The 18,058-nt window shown below is 43.3% G+C and overlaps 1 pseudogene; it reads left to right on the forward strand.

The window, feature by feature from the left end:
- The first annotated feature begins 10,642 nt into the window (after window positions 1–10,642).
- Window positions 10,643–17,405, forward strand: LOC110544350 (3 beta-hydroxysteroid dehydrogenase/Delta 5-->4-isomerase type 6-like; annotated as a pseudogene).
- The last annotated feature ends 653 nt before the right edge of the window (window positions 17,406–18,058 follow it).

The following is an 18,058-nucleotide window of genomic DNA, read 5'->3' on the forward strand; positions in this document are numbered from 1 at the left end:
ATGATGGGAAATGCATGAATATTAGTAAGTGCTTTAATTTGGTGTGGGCATCCTTTTAAACGTTTTTTGTTGTTTCTAGCTATCACAACATGAAAACATGCAAACTATCAATCACTGAGCAGTATCCCCAAACATATTTATTGATGTCAGTTTTTAGAAAACCTAAAGGAACAACTAGGGAAGTACTTTCCAAAGTAAGAACGCCAATTTGGTTTTCTTCAGCTCGACACATATAAATCACCTGGAAAGAAGGAACCTCACTGAGGAACTGATTCCACGACATGGTCATGGGAGTATTTTTGTAGGTTATTTCCTAGATTAATTATTCAAATGGGAGGGTCCCGCCTACCGTGGGCTGTGTCTACACAGAGCAGGTGTTCCTGGGTTATCTGAGTAAGCGAGCTGAGCAGCCCATGGAAGCAAGTTAGTAGGTAGGAGCATCCGTGGTTGCTGCCTGTGTTCCTGCAGTGACTTTCCTCAGAGATGAGCTGTGATCTGTACATGAGAAGGTGGGGCTAGAAGCCAGTGAGTGCACACTGAGAAATGATGGCATATTGCACACTTTTGCCTTCTGGCTCATGTACATTTAAGGAGAAAGAAATTCCATTCTTTTAAATAATGATTACTTAATGATTATTCAGGCCCTTGAAAATATGGGTGTTCTGGATGTTACTGGCAAATTCTCCAGAGCCAATCCAGTATATGTTGATAATCTGACCTGGGCAAACATGGCAGCCAGGGGCCTACAAGACCTCAAATAACCAATGACACCTCTCACCAAAGCTATGATGATTTAAATTGCACCCTGAGCAACACTTCTGAGGAACTTTTTAAACAATCATTATTAACACACCTTGTGACTCCTGTGGTGGGTCATCCTGTGACTCCTAGTTACTTAGTAACCCTGCTAAAGGCAATTATATTCCTTTTGCCCTGCCTATATAAAGGATATACTAAAAGTAGTAAACAGAGACCTTGATCAGATAGCCTGCTTTGGTCTTCATTCTTTGTGTCTCTTGTCCCACCCAATTCTCAGCCCCTCTCTTTTTTTATTTTTTTTATTATTGTTTATTATTATTAGTTACATTTTATTAACCCTGTATTCCAGCTGTATCCCACTCCCTTATTCCCTCCCAATTCCACCCTCCCTCCCTCAGCTTCTCCCTGCCCCTTTCAAAGTCCTCGGATTGGGGAGGACTTTCTCCCCTTTCATCTTAAGGTCTTTTTGGAAATGACCTGTGGACTGGGTCATCCCTTTCACTGCCACTTGATCACACAGTCAAACAGCATGTTTTCCTTCTCCTATAAGAAAGCTCAGAGATATCCGGATTATGAACTGCGTGTCAGCTGAGAGGAAGCCAAGCAAAAAACCTCAGCATGGATCAGGACACTAGTGAAGCAGGAGATAATTGAACTCAAGAGATACTGAACTCAAAGGAGATACTGTTCAGTAGATACTGAACTCAAAGACTCAATGATGTGAAAATGGCAAAGACACGGCCCTGGGTCTTATCAGAAATCATTGTCAGGTCCTCAAAAGAGACAGAAGCATAACCTTGGTCCTCTTGCCACCCTTTGACACAGAGGCCACCTTAGTGTCTTCCTCAAGTTTCCAGAAGCCTTACCAGGCACTGACCCAGCCACAAGCTTTCTTCCCCAAGCACCTGCCCAGGGACACACAGGCCACTGGGCCTCAGCTCCTGGTTCTAATCTCTCAGCATTTCTTGTTGTTCAGAGCTCTCTCCATTGGTTTCATCTCCCCATTAACATTATTTCTCATTTGGTAATGCATTAGGTAAAGAGATTGCATGATCGGTTCCAGCCTGACCTTGCTTGCAAGGAAGCTGTGCTGTTGGCTTTCATGACTGGAACGTTCTCAGGAAACGATTCTTGATTGTTCTTCATTCCTCTCATTTACTTTCTCCAGTTTCTAAAAATGTAAAGAATGGTGTCCCTCAGAATTCTTTGCCTAAGAAAGTGGCTCCCGTTTCTTTGAACCCAATTTGTATGGGTTTTGGATAAGAAACATGTGCACTTAGGGTTCCTATCATGTGGGGACATCTCTCCACACATGAAACTGCATTGCAAACTGATTCCTTGTGGACACTCTCTTCTACTGGGGGTGGTGGTGGTAATATTCCACTCCTTTGGATGGACACAGCATTTTCTCTCTGTCTCCCTCTCTTTCTCTCTCTCTCTCTTTCTCTCTCTCTTTCTCTTCCCCTCTCTCTCTTTCTCTCTCTGGCTAGCTCTCTCTCCTGTGCAGGGGAACTGATTTTGGCTCTTTAACATTTATGTTTGACATATTTGTTAGCAATTCCCTGAGAATCCCTGATACAAACAGAAACCAGTGGCTTTTATGGTTGTCTAATAGGAGCTCTGGAGAAAGCTTTGTCTGCTCCTAGAGCTGATGGGAAATAACATCCTGTGTCACTTTTTTAAAAAAGCATATCTTTCTGAACCTAAGGTGGTATTCTAAGTTCATATAATTGTTCTTCTCAGTGTCCTCTGTTCTTTGTTTTTGTCTGGATTGGTGAAGAGTGACACAATGAAGGGAAGAATAATGGAGCTATGACAAAAGTTCTGTTAGAGAGGGAACAAATGTTTTTCTCCCACCCCTTCTGGTAGTGAGGGGAAGAGAGTGTTACAGCAGTGTCAGGCCACATCTGGCAGGGATTTAGGTTAGTGAATCGCACTCTCCTGCCTGTCCTCCATTAGGACCTCTGCACTCTCAGCCTCTTCAATTGATTTCAATGGAATTTTCACCCCTGAAGGCTTCATTCATTCCTGTCTCTCCAGATCATCCATTGCCGTAGGGCAAGCTACTTGCTGAGGCCCTCTTCACACCACACCTCAACACTCTTGGGAACCCATCTCTTGATGTGCACAGGAGCCCCTAACCTCATTCCTGGAGTATGCTCAGCTTTTTAAAACTAGCTCAGCTCTTCTCCTCTTTGCCACCAACCAACCTGTAAAACCATCTGTCCCAGGAAACCCACAGGCACCACACTTTCCTAAGATCCAGAGACAGCGACAGAAACCAAGGAACAGAAAACCCACCCAACACAGACCGGATATCAACACATGGAATCTCTCCAGGCCCCTTAACTAAATGCCTAGACACCAACATGAAAACACAAGGACTTGAAAACAGCAATTATGACTATGTTCAAGGACCTTGAAGAGGATATGAAAAAATCCCATAAAGATGTCCATGCAAATATAAAGGAACACTGAGTATAAGGAACAAAATGGTTCATGACATAAAAGTAGAAATAGAATTGCTAAGGAACACCCAAACTGAGACAAAACTGGAAATGAAAAGTTTAGGGAATCAAACAAAAACCACACAGTCCAAGACATGGAAAAAAAAGATTCTTGGGTGCTGAAGACAAGGTGGAAGAGATGGGATAACTCAGTCAAAGAAAACATTAAATCTCTCCACAGATCAGCATTCACTGCTCAGACACTGTTGATGGTCCTCTTGAATCTTTTAGGGCCCTCATTAGATTAAGAGGAGCTCCAACATCATAACATCTATCTCAGTGTACAATTGCCTTTGTACGACTGGGGGTGGTACTGTAGCATCTGGATTCTAAACTGTCTTTGAATGTGCTGCATGAACTGTTTCAATTTAAAAATTGTTTCTTCATAATGAAATGACAAATTATCATTTTAAATCTGTGTTGACAAAGCATACACTACAAAGATTTTCATCTTTTCTAAAATCAAAGTACTTAATAAGAATAAGAGAGAAAGAGAGAAAGAGAAGCTGAGGGCTAGAAACCTTGGCTACCTGACACCACAGTCATTCCATTTTTTTTTTTAAATTGCTCATGTCCTCACACTATCCCCATGCTATCCATGGTCCCCTTTAACCAAGAACAGTGAAGAATGCACCAGGACGCCAGGGTTAGGTAGAAATGAGTAGGAAGCATGGGGACTCCTGATTTATTTTCTAACACCAACAGTGTATGTGACTAGGTGCCCAAATATGTTGAAGGTCTGTGTCCAAACTGTGTTGAAGGATGTGCCAGCCTTCATCCTCACCAGTTCCGTTGATGATGCAAGGCCCACTCCTATAAGAATTTTCACCTGAATGGCCATGAGGAAGAGCAACATGGAAATGCATGGTCTGATCCACACCAGATTCAGGAAAATGATGGCCAAGAAGGCAGTGCTGGCAGCCTGAAAAAATGTTTATTCCCGGAAGCTTGGATATTGTCTCTTCTGACTTTAGGTACCATAGACATCACAAGAGTCTCACCTGGAAGCAAGATTTCAACTCCCTCCAGTTCAATAACACATTTCCACAGACAGAAAACCCATAAGAACAAAATTGGGAACCATAGTAGGTAAGCAAATGGTCTGTAGGGTAAACAAAAAACAATAAATACCGTTTTGTTCATTTTGTGTTGGCCAACTATGCTTTTCATGAGGCCTGTCATTCAGTGCGGTTTGCATACTCAGTGAGAATTGGTTGGAAAAACAACTCCTTTCCCTCTGAATGCCATTATCAAATGGAGATGGATTCTGGGTAGGAAAGAGGGGTTGTGTCTATTTCCACTCTCAGCACTGGAACCCCATCTGGTTATTCCTGTGAGGCCTTGTGTATGCTACCACAGTTTCTATGAATTCACTTTTGTTTAAGACTTGTTGTGTCTATAGGGCCATGTTTCCATAGTGCCCTCCATCCCTACTGGCTCTTACATGACTTCTGCCTCTTCTTTTGTAGAGTTCTCTGAGGAATATAGGGTTTTGATGAAGACAATGCATTTGAGATTGAGTTTTTTAAGTCTCTCATGCTCTGCATAGTGTGCAGCTGTGGGTCTCTGTATTTGTTGTCATCTTCTGCAGGAAGGAGTTTCTCTGATGACAAATGAGCAATGTGCTGATCTATGAGCATAGAAGATGTCATTAGGAGTCATTCTATTGCTACATACCTTTAGAAGCTCTATAGTGTTTGGTTTCTCCTAGGTCCCTGGCCTGTCTAGCCTCATGTTCTTGGCCACTGGAGCAATGTCAGGCATGGGTTCTATCTCAAAGTATAGGCCTTAATTACAATAAGAGAGTGGTTGCTCACACGACGTTTGTGCCACTACCACACCAGGATATCTTTGTAGGTAGAACACCATGTTGACTGCAGGTTTTACAGCCAGGTTTATGTTTATCTTTACCCTCTGGTAGTCCGCAGAGTGTCTTCTGTTACCATGAACACTAGTATTCAGCAGGCATGAAAGCTCAAGTTCTCTATGTTCACTGAGTTAAGTAGGTATTGTTGTCACCTCTAAAGCCTTGCCATCAGTTTGTAGTCAGTAGACAGTAGCCTTGACAATAGCCTGGGTTATTTGGGGGATTTCCATGGTACCCCTTGGGCCAACAACTGAGTTAGATGGAATCCATTCTCAGTGCACGTGGTTTAATTTGATAATAAGAGATATCCAGTTAGGGCTTTGTCTCCCTTGTTATTAATGTTTCCAATTTATAGTTATTTTATATCATATATATGTTTTATTTTCAGAAGCTTCTACTTTATTAAATTTCCAGATAACCCCTCAAATGACACTTAGTTTTAGCTGTTCCTTTCTGTATTCCCTTTCTTGCCCCTCCTTTCCTCCCCTGACCTTTTGAGTCTCCCTTTCTTGCCGATCCCTATTCATGCATAACTATTCTTTTTCCCTTTCCCCAAAGAGTTTCTTCCCTCCTCAATACCTCCATATATATACCTAACCTCTGTGGTTATAAGGATAGTAGCTTGCTTATCAAAGACTCAACAGTGAACAAATAACTGAATAAATATTTTCTTTTCTTTTGGGGTCTAGGTTATATCACTCAGAATGATTTTTTTTTCTAATTTTATCTACTTACCTACAAACTCTTTTCTGTCTAAGTTGAATGGAGGGTCAAACTGAGAACATTTAAGAAGGGGGAGATACAGGGGAATGTGATCAAAATGTATATTATGAAATGCTCAAAGAATTAATAAAATATTTTTAAAAGAGTTAAATCCAAATTGCATGTATGACCTAGTTTACCTAATCAAGATTATCTTCCCATAAAACTGTTAAACTGTAAGAATTATATCTATAACTTTTTATAGGGAAAGGTGATTGTTGCTTGGATTTCATTAAATGTTTTTTACATATCGATTTCTTTCACAAAACCCTGAGGTTTATAAGTCACACCAAGTCAGAGCCAGCTAAGTTTAGGGATCTGAAAAATAAATCTGGACATTGAACCTTATTTGGAAAATATTTACTACCTCCTTCCAGATCAAGAAGGGAGCTTTCAGTTGGGTCTGCCTTCAGCGTCTCCAACACTGAGTAAGTCCGCTTCAATGCTTTCTCTTATAGGTTGCTTTGGCTGTGGAGTTTTGTAAGAGCAAAGGAAGCAGTGATTGCACTGCCTGTTAGGGAGGTTTCCACTTTCTTGGGTGAGCTCCCTGTTCGTTATGCCCACACTAGGTATATTTATACCATGGGCGGGAAATAGTAACCTCTGCTGGCAATGGTAGTTCTAGCTATTCTCAAGGGCACAGTGTCTTGAATACCCTTAAATATGTTCTGTTCTCCTTGCTCTATAGCACAAGGGTTAAGAAGTAGGAATCTTTCTGAGCACAGATCTTAAAGGACATTTGAGAGAAACATGTTTGAGTCTGGAATTGAGGGAATGGTCTGGCTCTCAGATTAGGCTCTCAGTATGTCAGTACATGTGAGTTTACCGCTAGAACCAGTAACCATTGTTATGCCTGTAAGACCTGCAGTCCCGATGCAGGAACTCCGGACGGCTCCCCTCCCAAAGACACTCACAGACTGTGGTTCGATGGAAAAGCAAGAGGCATAAATTTATTCTGATTGCGATGTGGTCGTGCCTTGAAGTCGGGAGACGACCCTGAGCATACAAAGCACTGAGTTTTTATACCTAAAAACCAGACCACACATGTTTCTTTACATTGACTGGTCAGCAGAAAGATAACATAAAAAAACAGTTTTGCAGCTGGCAGCTTCTGGTTTCTTCCAAGAGCAGTCCACCCTACCCCAGGTTCCCTAGTTTTCAAAATAAGCTCATTCTGCCCTCTAGGGAGGGCCATCAGGTCTGATCTCTATTCAAGGTTCTGTAGCTCCAGTTGTTTTTCTTTCTAATCTGGACCTTATTCAAGGTTTAGTTGTTTTGCTTTCTAGTCTGGGTTGGTCTCGTTTCTCATTCCCCCTTTTTCTTTGACATAATTTTAACCCTAAAATTAAAGGCTAGATTCAATCCTCGGACCCTGGGGAAAGCCAGCCCACAGCTTAAATAGCCTCTGGGTAGCCAACCCAGGCATGCCACGTGGGTAATGCAGATAGGTCCACATACATGGAAGCAAGCCAGATCCTCAGCCTTAGCCAAATGTGGAATTGTTCGTGACAGAGAGCACTCACCATCGGGAAGGTGGAAGGCGGAAACCAGCTCCATCTTTAAGGCATAGCATTCCGCAGCTCTCTACAGTTCCCCCTTTTTGTTTTAGACGCATCAGGCAAGAGTAGAGGTCTGATCTCTGATATTAGAAATAAATTGGGACTTTGTACCGATGTTCATTTAGGTGTCATCCACCCAAAGAGCATCAGACCCGTCCAATACCTTTTTCTCAGAGGCGGGACCTGGGGCATCAACCCGCATGCAACCAGACATGCTCTTCTCTGGGTCCAAAGCAGCTGACCCTGAGTGCAGTGCTTAGCCTCCCATCCTGAGCATAACATTTTAGCTTTTTATGGTATCCAACCATGCTTGGGGATGTAGCTCATGCCTTAGTTGTACATAAAGGAATTAATGCTCAACTAAAAGGAAGCTTGATGGTGTTCAATCAGAGGATTGACCTCATGCAGGAGCAAATTGATACCCTATGGCGGATCGCTCAACTTGGCTGTCAATGAAAATATGCTGGACTTTGAGTCACTAGCATATAACATGAGAATTTTTCCTGTGCTGCAAATCTGTCTAAACAATTGTCGAGCTATATTTTAGGTAATTGGACTGGAGAATTTGATACTACGATGGAGCAGCTGAGAGTGGCCATTGTCACAGTAAATTCTACCAGAGTGGACGCAGGACTAGCCACAGGATTATCATCATGGATTGCTGCAGCCATGAATCATCTGAAGGAATGGGCGGGCATGGGAGCGTTAGCAGGCCTTCTGGTGTTGATCTCCTTGGTTTGCCTGTGGTATATATGGAAGATTACAGTCTCACAACAGTGTGATGCAGCCATGATCATTCAGGCCTTACAGCCATTGAAGAAGGATGTCCTTTTTATTGTCCATAACTTAGTATTCCATCTTTAGGCTTTCTCCCCATTTTCTACTTGAATTGTTTTGGAGAAGGCACAGAAAAGAGCCACCACCATTAAACACATTGTAAACAGATCCATGACTATGAAAACCAAAACAAAGCCAAAAGAAATTCAAGCATCCTCTGCCATGGAATTATTTATTTTAGATGCAGTTCCAGACCTAGCTTTACCTCACAGTTTTACCTCTCCAATTTGCCATGTCTTCATAACCATGGCTGTTGTTGCTCTATGAGAGCTGAGCCAGCAGCAACAGCAGGAAGCAATGTTTGTGCATCCGAAGAGGAAACTGACCTTAAGTCTGCTCTGTTTGCTTCCCAGTTTGGGTCTGTCTGTGGTAGGCTGCCTTTTGCTTGTGGGTCTGTTTAACAGAGTCCCTTAAAGAGACATTATTTCCCCCCTGGAGTTTTTAGGTTTTAAGTTTGCATTGTATAGGTAGAAGCTTATTCCCCTCCTCCCAACAAATTATGATAAAGTTTGATTTAAAGAGTGTAGATACATAAAATTAGTTCAGAGCCATTTGCTGTAGTAAATAAAAAATAAATTGTTGGGCTAAATAATGTTATTTATCATTATTCTTAACTCTATAATCATTGCAGTGGTATGATTTAACCTGCTAACACAAGTACTAAGACAGAGACACCTGTTAGATTTTATAATTGCCTTATTTACCTTGGGCGGGATAAATATTTCACCTAAGCTGTCTCAATAACCTCATCATCTAACTCCCAGCCTCCATCCAATGCCATCCTCCTTAACCATCTTCATCTGAACTACCTTCTATCCATAATGTTATAAATCCTCGCTTTTATTCTTCATCTGGGCCTCTGCACGCCATTTATTGGAGTCCTTCCTCCCAGACCACTTGCTTCCTTCTCCATGCTATCCCATCATGGCGTGTATCTTCCCTCTTTCTCCTGCCCTCAAAAGTCAGAAAACTTCAGCCAAACCTACCCACTTTCTGCCCTGCCCAGGTCAATCAGTCAATCAGGTATGTTTACAAAACAAGGATAGCTGTACCCAGATCTTGAGGGCCAATAACACACATCAGACCAACCTCCAACACATCTCTAAAATCATCAGGTCTACATTGCAGCTATGCATTGCCATTGTAGCCCCATGCATCAGTCTCTAGTGGGCTTCCTACAGGGAATCTATCCTTCCTATACCTTGCTCTGAGTTCAGGGGCTTTCTTTAAAATGCAGGTAAATGCTTCCTTGTAACCAAAACTCTTGAATTCTTCTTGCCTAAGTGAATTCTCAAATTTGTGTTGAGATGCACAACAACAAGGAAGAAATACTGAGGAATTTCCAAAGATAGGGATTACTTCGCCACCCAGGGAGTCAGACAGCACTTGGCTAAACTCTGTGTCCCATCACATTTCAACAAAAGAGCACAAGGTTCAAGCATGCCCATAAGTGAAGTGTCCAAAACAGAGCCCAAGTCACGAGTTCCCTGTCTTCCCAGATCACTGAAACTGTAGTGCTTTCTGGAGTGCAGTATAATCCCCAAGAGCATAGAAACTCCTGATTGTTGGGAGCCACGTGAGCGTTTCACCAGCAGAAACGCACGCGACCACAGGAATTCTTCCGCAACAAAACCTTTATTAGTCACGCGATGAAAGGAGAGGAGAGAGAGAGCCCCCATTGTGGTGCTGTTTATATAAGCCTGGGTCTTACCTGAGTGACGTGTGAATACCCTGACTGGCTGCTTACTTTTACCCCGCCTGATGACTTGGGCCCATTATGCTTAGCGGGCTTGTGACGTGTCAATACCCTGATTGGCTGCTCACTCTTACCAGCGTGCCTACGCAATTCTTAGCATGCTTACGCAATCTTTAGCATGTTTACACAATCTATGCATGCGTCCTGGAGGTTTACAGTTTTGAGGGCGAGATTTCAGCGCCACCTAGTGGTGTCTCAGTCTCAGCTCTCCACACCTGATCCCTCCCTTCATGCCTCACTCTGAGAATCTTCTCATGCCAACATTTTATGGCCAACAAAGTTAAGTAAACTCTTCTCTAAGTTTCACAAACAGCTTATATAACTTGGCCATGCTTGGTAAGGTTTTATTCAACCACAGGTTGTGACCATTTGTTATGAAGCAAAGGTGCAATGACATGGGCTAGCAACAGGCATCTAGGAAAAGGAGAAATCTTACAACATAGCCACACACTGTGAGTCTGACAGTCTCTTGACACACATTGAAATGCATTGCTTAGTGCTGCAGAGAAATAGCCCCATGTCTTGTGATCTGTGTTATGAATGGGCAGTGGGAAAACTGAGCATGGGTAAATCACCGTGTCTCACTTTCTTGCCATCTCTAAGGTCACCCTACATTACCCCACCTCCCACTATAATCTGCTTCCTGTGTTGGCCATGCCTGGGTGGAGCTGCCTGGTGACTGGAGCAGGAGGGTTTCTGGGCCAGAGAATCATCCACATGTTGGTGCAGGAGAAAGACCTGGAGGAGATCAGGGTCCTGGACAAGGTCTTCAGACCAGAAACCAGGAAAGAATTCTTCAGTAATAAACCTGAGGATTCGTCCTGTGACTGCATAGCAAACACTGAGTAGATGCAGGGAGGACTCCTCCCTTGTCTAGTACACAAACACTTGTAGTCATAACACCATTCCATGTCCACACTCATCAGGAGGAAACACACCACTGAGCAAAAATGACATTGTACAGTCAGGAAGAGAATGGGTTTGGACTGACAAGTTCTCTCTCCATTTCCTGTAGCTCTTTAATGTAGACTTGTCATTACTAAGCTGAAGGGCTCAGCACTAGCTCCCTGTCTCTCCTAATTGCTACTGATCTAATTCTTTGTTCTGGTTTGCTTTGTGGTGGTCTTCATTTAGCATCTTGGGCAGAAGTAAAATAAAAAGAGTAAAAAAAAATATTAAATTAAAAGATGTATAAGAAGACAGAGGTAGGGATAGGAACTTGGACAGCCAGACAGAAAGAGATAGAGACTGAAGAAGAGAATTTCTGAGTAAATGCATGTGGTCAAACCAAGGGACAGAAACAAAGCCAGCATGAGCAGGACTGTCCATACCTTGCCTGGATTGTTCTGAAGGATTTCTTACCATTCCTCACTGGAGTTTATCATCACTAAGAGTAAGACTGCAGAATACACTAGTGCAGGCTGTTATTCTTATGCCAGTTTGTTCAACTGGGTGAAACTGGAACAACTGATTTTGTAGTATAGTTTACCATCTATTCAGCCTGCACCCCAGGTCATTAAAATAATTGCAGGGAAAGTGGGAAAGCAGGCTCACTCACCTTGTCAGCAAGGGCTTTGAGTTGGAAAAAGAAAAATGACTATAGCAGTGTCACCTGATTAATGAGGAACACAGATGAAGACAGAGGTTCCTCACTATGCTCCACTATTTTGACCAATGGTCAGCTGTTGGGCTAGAGTCATCAATGTTTCCTGGTGCCCCTATGTGACTCAATCTGGTTCTTTGCCCCTCTGCAGAGTCAAGTGTAAATCTGTTCTACCTAGGGATCTGCCCTGCACACAGGACCCACCACAGTCCTCTGAAACAGCACTCACCCTCTATTCTACTTCTTGTCTCTGATCTCCTCTGATGTCAATTTCCTCCTGTCAGTTTCAGTGTTCCTTCCAGAAGTGAAATATTAACACACAGCCAACAATTCTATTAATTAGGATACTGTTCCTCAGCATTATTTGCAAAGAGCCAAGGTTCAGAGGGAGAAATAGATCCACTGTGGATATGGACAGAGAAGGCCCTGCATAAAGATAAGAACTAGGGATTTCCTAGAAGTGACCTTTCTGTGTCAGGGACTGTGGAGCAAACTGGGGTGATAACTCCTTAGCTGTGTGTAACGTTCCTGGGATGTAGTTAAAGCTTCCAGCGTCTATTTCTGTAGAGGAATAGTGCAAAGGATAACTGGTTTGCACAAATGCCAGAGCTAGAATAAACACACTGGGGTGGAGATCGGGAAGACTAGCTGCAGCCGTTATGATCTTCACACCTGGTGGGTGGTGGTGTTTACCTGGGTCTCCTTCTGATCTAGCTCATAAGTTGCACCACCCCACAAGGTTGCTGTGCAATTATCTGTATATTAGGAAGACTTAGATCATGCTGCAGCTATGGCTCCACCAAACCACTCTCTACAGGCCCTCTCCTAGTACCTCAGGGTCCCCAGAGAGGTCATGGATGAGAGTCTTTCACTATAAGTCTGGAGTTCTCCTCTTGTCACAGCCACATCCCAGAACCAGTCTGTCTAGAACAATGGTTTTTACCCTGTGGGTCACAAGACCACTGAGCTTTAACTAACCTTTTAGATGGACTTCATATCAGGTATCCTACCTACCAGATACTACAATACAATTCATAACAGTAGCAAAATTACAGTCATGAAGTAGCAACTGAAAATAATTTTTTTGGTTGGGAGTCACAACAGGTCTAACATCAGTATCAAGGAAGAAAAAGGAAGAAGTCGGGAGATCAGATTATAATAATAGAATTCAACCCTCAGGCAGCTAATAACTTCTGAGCAGCCCCAAATTTACGTTTTTCTAATTCAGGGCCTTCTGGGAGTTGCATGGTGAGAGGAGGGGCTTCTATAGGGTATGCTGAGTACTGAATTAGGGGCAATCCATTCTATTTTTGTCCCTTGGAGATGTTTCTTTAGCCTTGGATTTCTTCTGTCTTTCTCACTGTTTGGCTTCAGGGACAATTTCAGGTCACTTGAATGTCCGTAATCTCTCCCTGAAAAATTGATTCCAAGCAATGCCAGAGCATAGGCTAATGGCACAGGTGTAGGCAAAGGGCAAGCATGTAGGTATGGGAATAACTGTGTCCTCAGGCTCCTTGGGCATCACTTTGCTCATCTATTAAGCAGGGCACACAGGACCAGTCTCTAGGAAGTGTGGGAAAGAAGGAAGCATAGTCTTGAAGCTGGGTTTCAATTATGAAGCACAGCAAGTGTAGGGTACTGGCACAGACTGTGTGTGGCAAACAGTTCATTTTGTGAATTAAGTGACAAAATATTAGGCAGTGTTATGTGCTGAGTCCAGAAGAACATGAACATGCTAGTGTATTTAGGGCCTTGGAATAGATGGTACAAGGAAGTCCTGAGAAAGCCTGTTAGAGCATCGACATCTACTCTTGATAATGTCTCACAGGAGATATTCTGATATATCCAACTTGGGCCCATCCTAATCATGTTGCCAGAGCTTCTGAACTCCTGCGGTCACTGAAGCCAAGCCATTGGCTCTGAGTTAACTCTTCTTTTGGGCCCTGCAGAGACCCAGATACTACCAGGCTCTGGCAAGTGGAACATACAAGATATATATTTGTATGTCTTCCTTCTGCTGCCACTGCTAGAAATGTGTTCCTCATCAAAACCCTGGGACAGACATTCTGATTGCTAACCCACTTCTCCCCACCTCCCTATTACCTCCTGAGTTACTTTGTGGATGGATGAACTTCCCAGCACTCTCTTGAACAAGTTCATATCCCAGGCACATTTGACAGCTTCCTAAGCTGATTTGCTTTCCTGAAGAAAGAAACAATGCTTTCCCTTCTTTCCAGCCTTCCTCTCTAACCGGTTTCTCCCTAGAACAATTCTCTTTTGAAAATTTCTTTATTCATTTTATTTACACTGGGATCATAGCCCTCTCCCTCCTCTGCTCTCATTCTCAAGCTTTCTCATTATAAACCTATTCTCCCTATCCTGTTCGTCAGATAAGGGGAGCCATACATACCCACACACCCCAACTCATTAAGTCAAATCAGAACTGATGGAATCCTCTTCCCCCATGGACTGGTGAGGCAGCCCTGACAGGAAGCAGTGATCAGAGAGCAGGCAGGCAACAGAGTCCATGTCAGAGACAGCCTCTTCTCCCCTTACCAGGTAAACCCACAAACCCTGAGCTGACCATCTGCTACACCTGTGTAGGGAGCCTAGGTCCAGTCTATACATGATCCGTGGTTGGTGTTTCAGTCCCCGAAAGCCCCCCTGGGGCCTTAGTTTGCTCTGGTAGTCTTCTTGTGGAGCTGGCAATTAAAGGTCTTTTTATCCTTCCTCCCAATTTTCCACTTTCCCTGCTCTTCACCCAGTATTTCCTGTGAGTCTCAGCATATGTTTTCATCTGATGCTGGGTGGAGCCTCTAAGAGGACAGCTATGGTAGGGTCTTGTTTTGTTCCATCTCTTCAGACACTTCTCCAGTCTATTCTCTTTCACACTCTGAGTGAGACTTAAGCATCCTCCTTGGGTCCTCCTTATAACTTATATTCTTGGATCTGTAAATTGGATTTTGTCTATCTGGGACTATGAAACTGAAATGTGTTTATACAGATACATACCATGTGTGTCTTCCTGGACAATTCTTGATGACATAGGTAGTCAACACCTGTGTACAGGGAACATCTTAGTCCAGAGAAGAGCTTCTCAATGACCTGCCTTGTGTTCCACAGACCTCAAGACAAACACAAAGGTGTCAGCGCTGGAGGGAGACATTCTGGATGCCCAGTACCTGAAGAGAGCCTGCCAGGGCATCTCTGTGGTCATCCACACCGCTGCTGTCATTGATGTCTCAGGGGTCATTCCCAGACAGACCATGCTAGATGTCAATCTGAAAGGTAGAGTATCTGCAGAGGAGAAGGTGAGATTTTGGAGGTTGAAAATGTTAACACAGATTGGGAAGGAATGCTCTCACCATAGAATACCTGCCATTCTCTGAGTCTAATGCCTCAGCTCACCATACCCTGCTGGAAGAGATCACTGCTATTTCAGGGCTAAGGCCCAGCAGTTAGAAAGTAGGTAACCCTGGATGTAAGGCCAAAGCCATGTCACTCCACCTTCAAGAAAAGCTCTTCTGTTGTCCTCCATGCAGAGGAGACTGAACTCCAACTCCAAGCAGTTGACAAGCACCCACCCATTTTCTGCCTAGACTTTGCAGGAACCAGCTCTGCAGGCTGTTCTGTCTTCAGGACCTCACAATGTCCTGCCTTTACAAAAATGCCCAGCAGGAGGCTCACAAGCCCTTTTAGTTTACTACTAAGAGCAACAGATATCAGTGCTGGGTTCCAGAATGAAACTAGAAGGAATATGTATCACCCCTACTTTATATAACCAGGTAAAATGAAGTCATAGATAGAACCAAAAGTGTTTTAAAGATTGTGCATACAATCAGGAATACAGCTGTATCTCTACATCTCCCCAAACCCAATAACCATCTGTTCCCTGAGTCAGACTTGTTGTCCTTGGCCCATTTTGATTCTTATCAAATAACAACAACAACAAGCTGTACCTATGAAATGGTTACGTAACATGCATATCAACTGTACACACTATACTTGAGCCTGAATGATGTTAATTCTTCAATGATTCTTGGTGAAAAGAACTATTCTCGTTCACAATCTAAAAGAATATGATCTGATTCTATTATTTAAAAATCATGAATGAATTGATATGCATAAAATTATACTTCTTTCATGGACACTTTAGGAATAGATTAATGAGAAGCTTTAAAGCATTTTAAAGTAATAATAAAGAAAACTCCACTCAGTCACATACACTCACGCTTGCACATATCCACAAGGCAATGAACACAAAAGCCTAGAGATACGTGCTCTCTGGAACCCACCTGTTGTCTTCTGGGAACAGCTTGGTAGCTGAGTCCAGGTAGGGAAGATGAACTGTAATCTGTAAACGTTGTATTGTTGGGCAAAAAGACAAGAATAATCCTGAAGCTGTGCACACACTGGGCCCCTGGCTTATCTCTTGACACTGACAATGCATTGTCTATGATTAGGTACCAAGAACCTATTGGAAGCCTGTGTCCAAGCTAGTGTGCCAGTCTTCATCTTCACCAGCTCAGTTGAGGTGGCAGGGCCCAACTCCTACAAGTAGATCATCTTGGATGGCCATGAAGAAGACAATCTAGAAAGTACATGGTCTGATCCATATCCATACAGCAAAAAGATGGCTGAGAAGGCAGTGTTGGCAGCCAATGCGTGTACCCTGAGAAATGGTGGCACTTTACATACTTGTGCCTTAAGGCCCATGTACATTTATGGGGAAAAAAGCTCATTCCTTTATGACACAGTAACTTGTGCTCTGAAAAATAAGGGTGTTTTGGATACTACTGGCAAATTCTCTAGAGCCAACCCAGTGTATGTGGACAACGTTGCCTGGGCACACATTCTGGCTGCCAGGGGCCTACGCGACCCCAAGAAGTCCCCCAGCATCCAAGGTCAGTTCTACTACATCTCTGATGACACCCCTCACCAAAGCTATGATGATTTAAATTATGCCGTGAGCAAGGAATGGGGCCTCCGCCCTGATTCCAGTTGGAGCCTACCACTGCCCCTGCTCTACTGGCTTGCCTTCCTGCTGGAAACTGTGAGCTTCCTGCTGAGTGCAGTCTACAACTCCCGGCCCCCCTTTAACCGCCGTTTGGTTATACTTTTAAACAGTATGTTCGCCTTCTCCTACAAGAAAGCCCAGCACGATCTCGGCTATGAGCAGTGTGTCACCTGGGAGGAAGACAAGCAGAAAACCTCAGAGTGGATCGGGACACTAGTGGAACAGCACAAAGAGACAATGAACTCAAAAGACTCGGTGATGTAAAGATGGCAGGGACATGGCCCTGGGTGTTATCAGAAATCATCCTCAGGTCCTCAGAAAGGATACAGTCACAACCCAGGTCCTATTGCCACCCTTTGACATAGAAGCCAACTTAATGTCTTCCTAAAGTACCCAGAATCCTTGCCAGGCACTGACCCAGCCACAAGCTTTCTTCCCCAAACACCTGCACAGAGACACACAGGCCATTGTGCCTCAGCTCCTGGTTCCTAACTACTAGGCGCTTCTTGTTGCCCAAGAGTTCTCTCCATGGGCGTCATCTCCCCATTAACAGCATTTCTCATCTTTTGAAAATTCTGCTTTGGTTTATGCAGTTGAGTGAAAGAAACAATAAACATGTGTTAATAGCTCATCTGCAGACATTTTTCTGTCAATAAACGTGGCCATGCTGGATCAGAAATGGATTGTGGATTAGAGGGACTGACGAAAAGCCATGAACAGAGGGGGTGTGAGACTAATCCCAGCACATTGTCTTTTTGCGGTGTAATACATGACTAGAATAGATTACTGTATTTTGTGTAGGAAGAACCATGACAGAAGGAATGCCAAAGATTCAGTTTCTGCAGGAGATCCCACCCCTGCTGCGTCCTGTTGAGGCTCCCTCTAAAAGAACATTCTCAGGTTTACACGTTTTCTCAAAATAAAATGGACACCTGGCTGGAGGATTTTGTTGCAGTTCTCCTATAAAATTGTAACACTGGTATAGGAAAGGGAGGGAGAGGTAAGAAAGTTTCCCTCCATAATCAAGACAGAAAAACGCACTCCCCTTCACAAGCTACTGATTTTCTGGTTTTTCTTTGTAAAGTAAAGAGAGATGGTCCGCAGATCCCAGACTGTAGGACCAGGTTTTGACAAGGCTGCCCAGCAGAGAGTGTCTTGTCTTGTTGCTGCATGGTTCCAGCATTTTGGGTAGGGAGACCCCCACCACCACCACGCTGCTTTTCAGAGCTTGTTTGTATCAACTGCCTCTAAAGACATATTCATAAATAGATTTAGCATTAGGTTCCAGCCTGGCCTTATATGAAAGAAAGCTGTACTGTCAGGTTTTGTAACTGAAAAGTTCTCAGTAAATTGTCCTTAATAATTCTTAATTCTTCTTATTTACATTCTCC

The sequence above is a fragment of the Meriones unguiculatus genome, chromosome 10 (assembly GCF_030254825.1).
Source record: "Meriones unguiculatus strain TT.TT164.6M chromosome 10, Bangor_MerUng_6.1, whole genome shotgun sequence".
Classification (NCBI taxonomy): domain Eukaryota; kingdom Metazoa; phylum Chordata; class Mammalia; order Rodentia; family Muridae; genus Meriones; species Meriones unguiculatus.